This window comes from Lissotriton helveticus, chromosome 2_1 (assembly GCF_964261635.1).
Source record: "Lissotriton helveticus chromosome 2_1, aLisHel1.1, whole genome shotgun sequence".
Lineage (NCBI taxonomy): Eukaryota > Metazoa > Chordata > Amphibia > Caudata > Salamandridae > Lissotriton > Lissotriton helveticus.
Window position 1 is genome coordinate 1193097973 of NC_136059.1, and position 14664 is coordinate 1193112636.

Genomic DNA, 14664 nt, shown 5'->3' on the forward strand with positions numbered 1-14664 from the left:
AACATACATGATAAAAAACAAAAACTGAATAGCATTCTAGAAAGTAATGCATCTGAAAATCAGGTAAAGCATGCACACTTTGCATGCTTAACACCATGGATAACACTTAACATGATGGTGAAGTATAAATGAGTAGAAAGACGTGATAAACACATTACAAATAAACCAAAACAGTGTTTGCAAACATTGTGGGGAGGCCAGTGGAATGGCCACTTACCCAATTAGGGTTACATTTATGCTTCCTCGGGGGTGTCTAGAAATCTACGCTGTATTTCAGAATACTGTGGAGCGGTAAAGAAATATCAACAAATGCCCTACGGGGCAATGGGATGTCCTCGCCCTCATCAAGAGTCTAAGAAATGGGGAAGATACCTACTTCATCCTGGCGACATACTCGTTGAGGATTCAGGGTTGAGGATAGTCAGCAGATGACCACAAACATGTGTATTCATGCTTTTGTAGTGCTTAGCAAGTGAAATAAGCATGAAGTGTAGACAAGTCCATCAATGCATTTGGAGCTGTCTGGATATTTGACATGAGTGAAACCAACTTTTTTCAGGTTATGTAGCATGCATGTGTGTGCTCAACCTAAGCTTGAAGCCTAGAGAGTAAACCATGAAGTTGGTGTGATATGTTCACTTAGTATGTTTTCTACTGATTTGCGATGGTCAGGTGTTGAACAGCAGTTACCATTAATCCATTTTACATGTCATTTTAGATTCACCCAGGGCAGGTGAAGGGACTAACGTCCCTGTAGACACAGCTGGTGACAGTGGTCCCAGACGTGACGCCTCAGGCACGGAGAGACCCAGTGACTAGGAGGGTGTGGGTTGTGCCACGGAGGACAGCAGTTCATCATCATCTTCATTAGAGTCATCCTCCAGTGGACACTCCCAAATGGTGGCGGACCCAACAGGTTTAGTACCACCTTCATCCTTATCGATACTCCCAGTTCTATCCTCACCTTCCCTGTTGTCCCCCAACCAGCTGTACAGACCTGCTCCCCTAAGAGGGGAGCCATCTTCTTCATCCCAGGCACCTCAGACCCTGCTACTGCTACCACTGCTGCCCTGAGTCAGGAGGCTGTTGACCTCCTGAGGACCAGCTCTGTGGGACAGACTGCACTTCTGAGTGCTATCCAGGGGCAAGGCACCCAGCTGACACAGATGGTGGCCTTCCTTGAAGGCATTCACAGTTTAATGTCTGGCCTGCAGAAGTCTTTTCAGGCTCTGGTCTCATCATGGCAGCACTACACCCATCCCAACCTTCCACTCCACCTCCTGCCACTTCCCCATCCGAATTCCTTATGTCCATGCCTGTTCCATGGGAATATAGATGAGAGGTACCCCTTAAGTAACTCAAGGGAAATTAGGTTATCTAACCTGAGAAAAGGTAAATCCCCTTGAATGTATCGTAGGAATTAGTTAACACATAGCCTAAAAAAATCACAATGACATTAAATCTATTATAAACACCAATGTATATTGTACCAATTATTTATTGAACATAAATAGTTAAAAACAATTCATAATACTATTGAACAAATTTCAATTCTAAAAGAAAAAGACTCAACATAACACACAATCCACTATGACCTGCATAATTGGCAAGACATAAACTGTAAAACATAAAAATTGTAAAATACAATTTGTAAATTTGTTGCTCACAGATATTATCTCCTATGTTTTATCATTACAGCATTCATATATAAACATAAGTGATAGAGACACGAATTGTACTCGGAGTGCGTCGACACGTTTCGGTGGTGTGAACTGATTTATTCCACCTTTTTCAAGACTGTTCTTAGTTGTCTGTCCTGGCTGGGGGTCTGATACAACACCCTACAGTAAACATACATGTCGTTACAACATTGCGTATGATCTATTATATTCATAATTGCAACAACTTATAACCTACTAGCATTTATTCCCTTTCACAATAGTATCTATTTATACACAATTAGGGCAAGAATCCACAGTCTGACAATTAGGTAAAAAAACATATCACTCAATGGTCCTATGTCGCAACATAACCAAGCGCTATTGATGGAAACCTGACTTGGATATCTAGGATGTTTTCAGAATTGGTTATGTACTTATACTAAAGTATTTTCTTACTACCATACAAATGCCCTTTACAATATTATGCTATATCTTAAAAAGGAAAATGGATGAGTGGATCTCTGATGGTAAGGATCTTGTTTTATATTCGTTCTACTGATAAGAATCTACCGGCTGTAGGTCATAAAGGGGGGACATGTATAATCTACGTGGCAGCTAAATAGGATTGCAAAATTTGTCTGTACTATATTATGGCACATATTCTCATATTACTTGTATAGCGGATATTAAGGTCAGAGTTTACCTGTTGGTAGTCGCAAAGGTGACCTGGGGTTAATTACAATAATATTCGTCTTGTCTCTGAAGATTCAGCTTCCTATTTATCTGTATAAAGGAGTCTTGAGCCCTAATAGAAGAATAGTGTACATCAGGGTTGATTAAAACTGAGGATGCTTAACAGAGTCGTATTATTCTTAAAAGGGTGCTAGTTTTAATTCTAAATAGCATACCTGCATAACCGAGGCTAGACTACAAAATCCTCAGTGTATTAGTCCCCGGCGGGAATAGATAGGTCTTGAATGTCTTTTGTGTAATCTAGGAGTTGAGAGAATAAGAATGTATAAATTCAATATGATCTTCCCAAAATTGCGTATTATCAGAGGGAGGACATTACTATTAACTCCAAACCACATACCTAAAGGGAGAGAAGCCCAAATATCTCCTCGACAGGTGTTCAGATTGTGTTTTAGGGGATGGATTGTAGAAAGTTCCAGGTCAATAGATGGCCTGTAGAGCATACAAAAAGATGAGACATCGAGCGTTAATTACTCTAGGGTAAATGATGTCACGCTGTATTGGCCCTGACTTCTAATGTCGGTAGCTCACCTCCACTGAGAGTTGTATATAACGTCTTGGTACAGGGAAGTTCAGGAGATTCTGGTATGATTTCATCCAGGTCAATAATATGACCTAATACAAATACAAGACGAGAAAGACCGAAACACTAGTTAGTTTAAGAAAAGCGGCGCCGCTCTATGTTTGTGTCGGCTGCTAATCGCGGGAGCTCACCTTCAAGTACGGATCGTGTCTCGCATCTGCTGGGGTTCTGTATTCAATCTACAATGCACTGGAGTTAACGTGATTTAAAATACCCCCTGTTGCTATGTGATTGGTCCGGAGAAGAAGTTTGCAGGATCAATCATTAGCGGAAGGCTCTAGGCAGGCTAATTCGAATATTGTTCCTACTAGGTAGAGGGGTTGATAGGTCTAGTCTATGTAGCGTGCTGCTCCACCTCCCGTTCCGTGCGGTTCCCAATCAGGTCCGCTGCGTTTTTCCCGATAGATGTCATATTCAGTGTGTGTGAGTGTAGGGAAATCATGCTAAACGGCAAAAGTGGAAGGGGGAGGATTCAGTCTTCCCTGAGATGGTTGCAATTATTTTATTGGCCCGACATTAAGCCAATCATAGTCACACTCTAGTTGCCTACGCCTGTGGTTCCCAAAGTGTGCGCCGCGGGCCCTGGTGTGCCGTGAAAGGAAGCCAGGGGCGCCGCGCCACTGCGCAGGATGTGGGTCTGAGAAAAAAAATATAATCATACTCAAAATGCAGTGAAACTGCGAGCTGACAATTTTGGAGCTGGGGAACCGGGTTCGACCCTCGACGTCAGCTCAGAATCCTGTGTCATTCTGGGCAAATCACTTAATCTCCCAGCGCCTACCAAAACAGAATAAATGAATGTATCCTTGTGTAACGTGACTGGTGCTCTTCGGGTCTCCTAGTAACATGGAAATAAAAACAGTAATGTCAGCTTTTGTGCAAATGACTTGAGATTTTCAGCTCATAACTCCTGCTGAGTACAACTTCACTATAGTAGTTAATCATTTTCTGTAAACTCCTTCAAACCTAATGTTGTTGCTACGCATATGTCATTCCTTAAATAGAACAAGCACTAATGTTTTCTCTAGCAGTGCGTATTTGCTACATTGTCTGGGACCATTGCAGGTATTGTAAATAATGGGGTGGGTGGGTGCAGGGTGAGAGGCCTGGTGGGGAGTGTTGGGTGGTGGGTGCAGGGTCAGGGTCCTGGTGGAGAGCGTTGGGTGGGTGGGTGCATGGTCAGGGGCCTGGTGGAGAGCGTTGGGTGGGTGGGTGCAGGGTCAGGGGCCTGGTGGAGAGCGTTGGGTGGGTGGGTGCAGGGTCAGGGTCCTGGTGGAGAGCGTTGGGTGGGTGGGTGCATGGTCAGGGGCCTGGTGGAGAGCGCTGGGTGGGTGGGTGCAGGGTCAGGTCCTTGTGGAGAGCATTGGGTGGGTGGGTGCATGGTCAGGGGCCTGGTGGAGAGCGTTGGGTGGGTGGGTGCAAGGTGGGTGCAGGGTCAGGGGCCTGGTGCAGAGCGTTGGGTGGGTGCAGGGTCAGGGGCCTGGTGGAGAGCGTTGGGTGGGTGCAGGGTCAGGGGCCTGGTGAAGAGCGTTGGGTGGGTGCAGGGTCAGGGGCCTGGTGGAGAGCATTGGGTGCGTGCAGGGTGAGAGGCCTGGTGGAGAGCGTTGGGTGGGTGGGTGCAAGGTCAGAGGCCTGGTGGAGAGCGTTGGGTGGGTAGAGGGTCAGAGGCCTGGTGGAGAGCGTTGGGTGGGCGCCTTATGCCCTGATGCAGCCGAACTCTGCCAGCTTCTGTCTTTGCCTCACTCCTCGTTGAGGGGTCGTCACTCGTGACTGCTGCATGTTGGAGTGTGTGGTGTGTTGTCTTTCAGTTTTGTGTTCCTGCTCTGCTCCCAAGAGGAAATCCTCCTGTGAATCCCTTGTGTGGCCTCGTCGTCCTACATATATGGTCCTGGGCGAGGGCCTCAATCTGGTCTCATAAATCCCTCCCAATCTCCACTGTTGCATGTAGGCACACTGCGCACCGCGGACCACACACAGCTTCATATATAGCGCTGTATAAAGCGCCTACTGGTTAAACGTCTTCAGAGGCTGTTTATGAATTTATGGTGATGTGAAAAGCCTCTTGCGCCGTGCTCTTTGAAATTTAACAACGTCATCTGTTTCAATGCTCCCCAAAAGCAGCACAAGGCCCCCCTACCAAGTATTTTTTTGCAATTTTATATGGCGCAAACTCCACCCGAAGGCATCAGAGCGCTTTACATTAGCACCAGTTGCGTTACAGACGGACACATTCATTTTTAGGCCCTGGGAGTCCATCATGCTTTTGAAATGGTGCCATTGTTCCAGGTGGCAGCCCCTCCATTGGGTGGGAAGGGTGCAAGGGGGTGGCCGAGAAGGGTGCAAGGCAGAGGGGAAAAGGGTGCAAGTCAGAGGGGAGAAGGGTGCAAGGTAGAGAAGGGTGCAAGGCAGAGAGGAGAAGGGTGCAAGGCAGAGAGGAGAAGGGTGCAAGGCAGAGGGCAGAAGGGTGCAAGGCAGAGGGCAGAAGGGTGCAAGGCAGAAGGCAGAAGGGTGCAAGGGTATCTATAGTTCCTTCTCTGCCACATCCACCCTTACTCCTCCTACGAACCGCCCCACACATGAACTTAGGCTCATACCGGAGCTGGATCGAGAGGAATTCCTTAGACTCTGCCTGAAAGTTAAATCAGGCTCTCCAGCAGACCCCCTAAAACCGGAACATTTCAGAGAGGCTGATCCGTTGGTCCTTGACCCATTAAGAACTCTGATCAACTCTTCGTTTATTACATCTATAATACCTACCAGATGGAAGCAGGCATTGGTGTCCCCCATTATTAAAAAAACCTACCTTGGACCGCACTAGGCCGGAGAATTTTAGACCCATCTTGTTGCTTCCTTGGCCTGCGAAGGTTGTGGAGTCCTATGTCAATGCCGTTCTGACTCAGCATCTCCATTTTTATAACATTCTGGATGCTTCCCAGCACGGATTTCGTGCTGGACACAGCACGGAAACTGCTCTTCTCAGTGTGACAGAACATCTACGGGCCATTTTGGATTCCGGGCAGACGGCAGCACTGATTTTATTAGATCTCAGTGCTGCCTTCGATACGGTGTCACATGAGGTTCTGCTACATAGACTGGAGACGGCAGGGGTTGTGGGACAAGCCCTGGCATTGTTCAAAGCTTTTTTGACCGGTAGATCTTTTCGGGTCTCCACCCCGCCGTTTCTGTCTAAAGAATGTAGCATCGAGCAATGCGTGCCCCAGGGCTCTGCGCTCAGCCCGACACTTTTTAATCTGTATGTCCAGCCATTGGCTGAGGTCGCCAAACAGTGGGACCTGTCCATAGTTTCATACGCGGACGGCACTCAGCTGGTGGTGATGCTGAGTGACGAAGCAGGGGCAAAAGCGCACAATTTCAAACAGGGCCTTACTGCAGTAACAGCATGGATGACGGCCAATTATCTTCAGCTTAATGCTGACAAAACGGAGGTGCTGGTAGTCGGCAAAAATGCTGCAACATGGGGTGAGGAATGGTGGCCAGACATTCTTGGCAACCCTTCAGAACCAAAAAATGAAGTTAAAAATCTAGGAGTCTGGTTCGACTCCTCACTAAGTTTTGTTGCACACACAAAGAAAGTTGCAGCCATGTGTTTTGGAATCTTGCGAAATCTGAGGCCAATACTAAAAATTTTTAATCCGCCTATGCGTCAGCTTGTGGTGCAGTCTACAATTCTTTCACGAGTGGATTACGCAAGTTCTCTGTTTCTGGGAACTAACCAGACGGAGAAGGCTCGTTTACAACACGTCCAGAACGCAGCGGCACGTGCCTTGACTGGACTTCCCCGGTACAAATCAGTGACTAATACGCTCTCAAAGCTACACTGGCTTCCTATTGATAAAAGAATCCATTTCAAGACTCTGGGCCCGATTCACAGAATGAACTTAAGACTAAATCCTAAACTTACTACTATTTGGTATTCACAGAATGCACTTACTACTTTCGGGATTCACAGAGTGAACTTACTACTTTCGGGATTCACAGAATAAACTTACTACTTTCGGTATTCACAGAATAGATTTAAGACTACTAACTCTAAGTCCGAAATCGGGGAGTAAATTCCGGCCCGGAGGCGGAGCTTACGGCCCGGAGGCGGAGCTTCCGGCTCGGAGGTGGGGATTTTTGCCATGCTGAAATCTCCAACTCTGGGCCGCAAGCTCCGACTCCGGGCCGGAAGCTCCGCCTCCGGGCCGTAAGCTCCGCCTCCGAGCCGTAAGCTCTGCCTCTGGGCCGTTAACTCCGCCTCCGGGCCGGAATTTACTCCCCGATTTCGGACTTAGAGTTAGTAGTCTTAAATCTATTCTGTGAATACCGAAAGTAGTAAGTTTATTCTGTGAATCCCGAAAGTAGTAAGTTCACTCTGTGAATCCCGAAAGTAGTAAGTGCATTCTGTGAATACCAAATAGTAGTAAGTTTAGGATTTAGTCTTAAGTTCATTCTGTGAATCGGGCCCTCTGTGTCTTGCTTTTAAAATTTTGAAAATGGATTCACCCCCCATGCTCTGCTCCTTGATGATGAGGTATTCCCCCCGTAGAGCCCTTAGATCGGTGGGACAGTGTTTGGCTGTGGTTCCTCGAGTAAAGTTAGCCAGGATGGGAGGGCGTTCCTTCCGCTATCTGGCTGCAAAACTCTGGAACGCCCTACCACTGCAGATCCGGAGTTTAAATGACCTTTTGGCTTTTAGAAAGGCCATCAAGACACACCTTTTGTGTCAGTAGCTGGTTGTGTTATGTTCTTTCTGTTGACTGTGTATGCTTTCTCTCTTCTGATCAAGCGCCGGGACGCCCCTTTGCTGGGGCAGCCGTGCGCTATATAAGAAAGTGTTGTGGAAAATTAGTACGGTCTGGTAAACATTATCTGCGCCATCTTGCCTTTTTTCCCTGATGCCACACTTTTTGTCGTGCGCACCCACCATTTTAGGTGCCTCGATCAGAACAACCCTTTTTGCATGCCATTGGCCCCTGGCATAGCCCTCCTCCCTCACAAAGCCCGCACTCTGACAACCCCCGCTCACACATGCCTTGGGTCATAAACCCCTCTTCAGCGCAGCTCTGCCTCAGAACCCCATCCTGTCCCCAGCGCGACACCTCCCTTCCTTCCTTTTATGGTCCCAGGCCCTTTTTTGATACAAAACCCCTTTTCCTGTGTGCCCGTTTGTCTTCCTCGTTCCCAGGCCGACACCTAGCTCTGCCGATACTGTTCCTTGCCCCTCCCCATACAGTAGAAAGCTTCCCTCATCAAAGGACCCTCGAGTTGATCAATGCCCCCACCCTATGAGATCCGATCAAACCCCCACATTCCGTGAACCGGCGGAATGTCCAGCTGCGCGATAATCATCACCTGTCGTGACCGGGGTGGGGACTTCTGCTGTATATGTGTGTGGGAACGGGCTTGGAGCGGGGATTCCGAGAATGTCTTTCCGTACATCAAAGCATTTGCCATGAATATGTTATATGCAATAAAGCAATAAAGCTGTGTATAAGAGGCCAGGCCTCAGAGATGCGGTTAGAGCACCTCAGAACGATACCTGCTGTTTGAACTGATGTGTTCTCCTCCGGAGAGAATAAACCTTGTTTCCTGCCTTCCCGTCTCCAGCGCCTGCCTCTTCATTGATTAATAATTCGTGGGTTAAAGAGGCGATACCGCCGGGCAAATATCGATTGTCCCCTGACCTTAGATTTAACAATTGGCGTCCCAAGCGTGGGGCCCATCAGCGACTCGTGGATCCAGTGGGAGAGGTCCTGACGACAAAGTGAACGACTGCAACGATCGGGAGAGCTCTTGCCCAATAGACCCTCGTCTGGCAGCCGATCATCCGAACTTCACTGGTTCCGAACAGACCTCTCCCGAGTGATCTACGGTCCTGACTGGGAACCATCAGGAGTGCTGCGAGGAATACAAAGAAAAGAGGACGATCGGGCGCTGGATTCGGAAGACAAGAAACCGTCCATACGGTCCGGGTAAGGTCGTGTAGACACGACGAAACACGAAATAATTGTTTAATTGTTCAGAAAATACTAGTATTACTCTTTGTTGACCTATTTGGAGATTCACTGTCTGCACACGAAGAAACAGTAGGCTCTTTCTCTTTGCAAACAGTGAAGGATAGGTAACGCAGCCGTCGCGCCTATCTTTCTCCCCCACTGAATCGATTATTTATTAACGGCCACTGATTAACTGTTTTTGACCCCGAGCTACTGTTCGCGGATTGTTTCCTGGAGATTCTCTGTCTACAAACAGGAAAGAACAGGTTCCCCTTTGCAGATAGTGAAAGGGTAGAGGACGCAGATCTTTTGCGAATCTACTTATTCTTCCCACTGGTCCTCTTTTTGTTCATTTGATATTGGTTCATGAGGTATTCACTGCCTGCAAACAACGTAGAATAGAAATATTCTGTCTAGTCTTTGCACACAGTGATAAGATAGGCAGTGCTGACTTTTGTCCCTCGTTGTGAGCTGTCATGTCTGTCTTCTCCCCACTGGTCGATAGCTGGTTCAGCCCGGACCGTTTATTAGAGGTGGATCATCTAGCTCCGCTGGAAGGCACCCCTAATAAAGACATGTTCATAAACTATGGATTAGTTACCATAGCCTATAGTAAACTGTGGCACAGGTATACCAAAGAAAGTCAAGAGAAACAGTGGCCACTGATAGGATCCTTTGATCTTGATAAAATAGAAACGTTAGAAATAGCCCTTCGTGATAATAAGACAACGCCTATTATGCTCGACTGCCTCGGTATGTGGCGCAAAGAGGCAATGCAACGAAAGAATAGAGACGAGGACAGAGCAGGTAAAGGAACATATCGACAGGACGACCCCAGAACACAACGTCCCGAAAGTAATCCCCCGACACTACGCACAGGACGGCCAGACTTAGGGCAAAACCAATGTGCTTTTTGTAGATATGCCGGGCACTGGAAAGCCCAATGCCCGACTCTACTGAACGTGAGTAGGAGCAGAGGACCGACAGGAATAACAGGCCGGCAGAAAGGGAAAAGGCGCGAGACAAAGATGAATCAGACTGACTTGAACAGGCCAGATAGAACCACCACGTTCAATTACGCCCGATGGCACAGATTTCGCCAAGCCGATTTCAGCGACATGTTCGAGTCCTCATAGACCCAACAACGATAAGACGGGAAAACCCAGTCTAGCTCTAAATTGACAGACGACAAACCCCGAAGAAACCCGAAAAAATAACGTACACACATGATCAAGCAACCTTACGTTTAGCCAAGTAGGGAAAAGTCTAGGGTATTTCGAGGTAAGGGTTACACAAGTATCCTTCGCCGAGAGGACTAGGGAGATTGCCAATGTCTGAAAACCTACTACCTCCTTTCTTCCGCATCCTTATAGGCATATAACTAAAGCCTGCCCCATTGCTCTAACAAAAAGTATGCGCAGCATATAGAAATAAGATAATTGTGGCCAATAACTGTTTTATGTTTGTCTTGGGTCTTTCTATATAATACTTGTACTGTCTCCCCGTCTGAGTTTGTGTGTACGTGATGCATGAATCTGCGTCATCCCTCTGCCTGTGTTACCGTGTTACTTAAACTTCTGTTAACAGAAGCTTTAGCATGAAATAACCTGGAAAGAAAGGAATGAGAAAACGAAATCCGTAAGCCACTGATGAACTTGAACTTTTATTTAACATGACGAACAAGAAACAAATAACAGTAAGCTAGAAAATGAAAGTCAGCAGAACATTCGCCCCCCCCCCATTCTGGAACCTTCCAAAGTAGGGCAGGGTTACGGCTACGCCCAGCCGGCAGCGACCCATATAAGGCGGGTCCTGCTGCCAACAGTCGGCCAGGAAATCGTAACATATGGTGGAGCCGGAGGAGAGACAAGGGCCAGCGGGACCCAGCCAGGGGATCACCTTGACCACACCGGAGAGTTGTAGGGGGGGGAATGTCTATGTCCTCGACCCCTCCCTCTCTCTCTCCCCCAGTCCGGCCACGGTGGCACGTGAGAGTTGCAGATAGTCCCGCCACATGTCTCCCCGGTCCGGCCACCAATGGCCAGGGACTGGGGCCAACTGGATCCGGCTGCAGCCGATGAGCCAAGGAACCCGTTCATGGGGCCAGAGCAAGAGGCGTCCGGCCGACATCCACCGGAAGCCCGGCCCAGAGAAGGACGGGACACTTCTTTCTTTTCTCCTCCGTAATGGCCGCAGCAGCACGCCAGGCGCCACTTGAATAATGGCTGCGACAACTCTGGGGAGAGGGATGTCTTGTACATACCTCCGCGAAAATTAGTCCAGGTCGGGCTGGGAGGGAGAGGCGACGCGGACGAGCCTCTCCCACCTCCACGGATAGGAGGTTTCCCAGCCCCCGGCCCAGCGCCGAACTCCTCCAGCCAGGCGGTGGTGCCAATACCTGCGTAGCACCGAACATACCATGGTGGCGCCCCAGTACTTGCGCAGCACCGAACATGCAACGGTGCCGATACTTGCGCAGCACCGAACATGCAACGGTGCCGATACTTGCACAGCACCGAACATGCACCGCAGGTGACCATACTTCCGCAGCACTGGACATGGGTTCATTCCAAAAGGTCTCCTCTACTCTTGCGGACTCGACGAAGGGCGGCTGCTGCAGGCCTCAAAATGGCGTCTGGGCCCCCTGGAAGGCGGGTCTCGGCCGCTAGAGTAACTGTGAACAGCAACGTAACTCGGGCGCTTGCCCACCGGAGCACGAGCCCCCACCTCCAACAGCACCCCCACAGCCTTGAAGATTCTACAAAGGTCCCAGGAGCCCTCGGCCCCTGCAGGCTTCCGGTGAGGAACAACTGCCTTGGTCGCTAACGAAATAAGCATGACATAGCCACTCCTTCTGTTAGCATGAATTCTCGAACTACCGAAAAGGACTCTGGTCCAACTGCCGGTTGTAGGAGACATTTTTCCCTGACGCTACTTCTGGACTAACCCGGCCCCGCCCAAAATGGCGCCGGTATCAATAGGAACTCACGAACACCTCGTGGTGTTTTTTTAGCTAAAAAGACTCGATGTTCTGAAAAATATATATGATCCTTTGTACACTTGACGGAAAAAAAGGAAGGATTCACTCGACGAACATGTAAAAGGACCTCGTGAAAAATTTTTTTCAATGTACGATTCATTATGATATTATCATGTCTGACATGTAACCTCGCTTATGACACGCTCCCATGGTATACCTATAGGAATTTGATTACACCTAGCCCAACTGTGTCTCCAATTATGAAATGAATGCCCCTTGGTCCCTCAACTATTCGATAGACGTTTTTAGTTCCCTGCAAATGAATGAATGAACCTTTTAAAACATGTTTTTTAATCCTACAAAATAGCCCCCCCCCTACTGTACGCACTTTAGCCATTGCCGTATCCGGCCAACCCCGATCACACTGTCCTATCAACATGCTGAACGATTGTGAAAATAAAGGTTTTCGAAACTATGAACGGGTATTGCATGCTTTATTTAAAATGTGGGATCGGCGGGAGAGTTCTTTTCTGTGCACCCTACTCTGCTCTCTCTTTAAGGTTATTAGAAGATGGTTGCCCAGCCCCGGATGGAGGATCGAATCTGAGACACGACACTCTGCCGTCAAATATGCGACTGACTCAGGGACTCGCGCATGGAGAAAGACCTCGACTTCTGGGGATGGGTAAAAGCGAAATGGTGTGAAAGATGGAATATAAAGGATGGGTAAAGTGAAACGATGTAAATGATAGAATATTATAAAGATACGACACTCAAAGGTACTAGGGAACAGAGTTGACCGAAGAGCTGATAAACCTTAGAACATCACAGCGTTGAAAGAGATTTAAGGACCCCGATAGTTAAATACACCTACCAACTAGAAACCTCGCGCTAAGTGCTTCTGATTCTCTAACGTTTTCCTACTCACAGCCTATAAGGACACACTGCCCCCCCCCCCCTTGGCTCCAGAAACCACAACCCCAGGGATTCTATCCCGAGGAGATAAGACGAGTATGAGGTAAGTAAAAGACTTTCATACCCGTGCTTTTGATATGCTCGAATGTTGTCCCCCTCCCCTCCTTTTCCCCCCCTGCAGGCCACATCGGAATCACGACCAAGGTACGGTGAAGATCTGAAGCCTCGCCATGTCTGATACACGAAGCGGACTAACACTGCCTGGTGGCACCTAAACACACCCACAAACTGCTCTTGTACCAGAAGAGCCAATAAATTGTATGACATGATGAAAGCGATCACCCTTGATCCGTGTTGCGTGAATGGACACCTGTCACGTATGTCTGAAACTATGAGATGATGTTTGTGTATGACTGACGCGTTGACTTAACTGGTTAAAGGACCGAGAATGCAAGAAATGCGACACAATGGTGCCCTTTTACTCGATGCATGTCCCCTGTACCCGGCCTAATGCTCGTCCATCCCAAACTGCATGCTTTCAACATTCTAACACGGACCCGTAATGTCTTATGTTGTATAATACGCTGAATAGCCTATCTTAATGCACGGCCACTCCCCATGTCGCACGTGTACTATTTAGCCTGTTGTTGCACATCTCTCTCTCTCTCTCTCTCTCTCTCTCTCTCTCTCTCTCTCGCTCTTCCGAACGACTAGCACCTAAATTGGCAAACCGCCACCCCTAGTGCACCACCAATTGGCCCCAAATACCACAAGTATTTGCTCGAAATTTATCCTAAATAAAAAACCACCCTGACGCCGTGTCACTACCTCTCCTTTCTGCTAAAAAAATTGATAAAACCGAGATTTGGCCATTAGGGAAAGGACAGGTAAGACGACTGAGGTTCCCTAATCTGACCCAAAATAAGGGAACTACATGTCAGCGGCTCCTGTGTTATAAAAAAGATGCCTCAGATAACGCGACCTTCCCCGTCCCGAATTGTCACAATACCCAAACAGTAAAGGTGAGCGAAACATCCTCATGTTCCCAGAACGCCCCCTGTTTCGTAACAGCTGTCCCAGACGAGAGTTATAAAACTATCCCTCACCCCCGGTTGTAAGAGATGGGTCGATTTACGCCCTTACCACAGTTTTCTATGTCCCTAGTTGCTTTTCATAAAACCCCGTTTTTTTTTAATTAAGTAGTCAGGTTGTAAGAGGCCATGTAGAAACTAGAACGATGTTTGCAAAATTAAGATTAGACCGAAGTGAAGAAATCGTTGCAATAAACCCTGTTGAAAGTAAAATGTTTAGCTGAAAGGCAGGATGCATTGATAGAATGAAAAATGTTTAGCCTATATTCATCTCTCAGAAAGATACCTATCAGACCATGGTGATAGCACATTGCGTTTTTTTGATATAAAGCCCAGGAGAACGGTATAGCTTTGTAAGGCTCGTACTAGGAAGGTGGGTCTCCGTCAGAGGAACTGACGTAACTGTAACGCAATAAAAGGTACCAGATCTCGTCCCACGACCAACAAACACCAAAGAAATGGTTGTGAAGGAAAGTTATAGTAAATCCAGCAGGCCCATCATCAATCATTTATATGTTAGTTGCGAACCCTAATATGACGGACGTTTCCATTTTTGCCGGGAGCTGGGAGAGAAATAGACTTATGTGATTACCTTCCTCTGCCAATTCTCTAAAGACTGTCTTTTCAAACTCATTTAAGGGTACGACTGTCGGAGGAAAGAAGGACCGGATGTGGGAGCACG

At 47.7% G+C, this 14664-nt stretch overlaps 1 long non-coding RNA gene across 1 annotated transcript; it reads right to left on the minus strand.

The window, feature by feature from the left end:
- Positions 1-2370: 2370 nt before the first annotated feature.
- Positions 2371-3169, minus strand: LOC144819670 (uncharacterized). Its single transcript, XR_013607505.1, has 5 exons — positions 3129-3169; positions 2946-3029; positions 2755-2846; positions 2570-2654; positions 2371-2466 (listed from the first exon to the last, which is right to left on the minus strand). It is a non-coding gene; the product is annotated as an uncharacterized LOC144819670 (long non-coding RNA).
- Positions 3170-14664: the final 11495 nt, after the last annotated feature.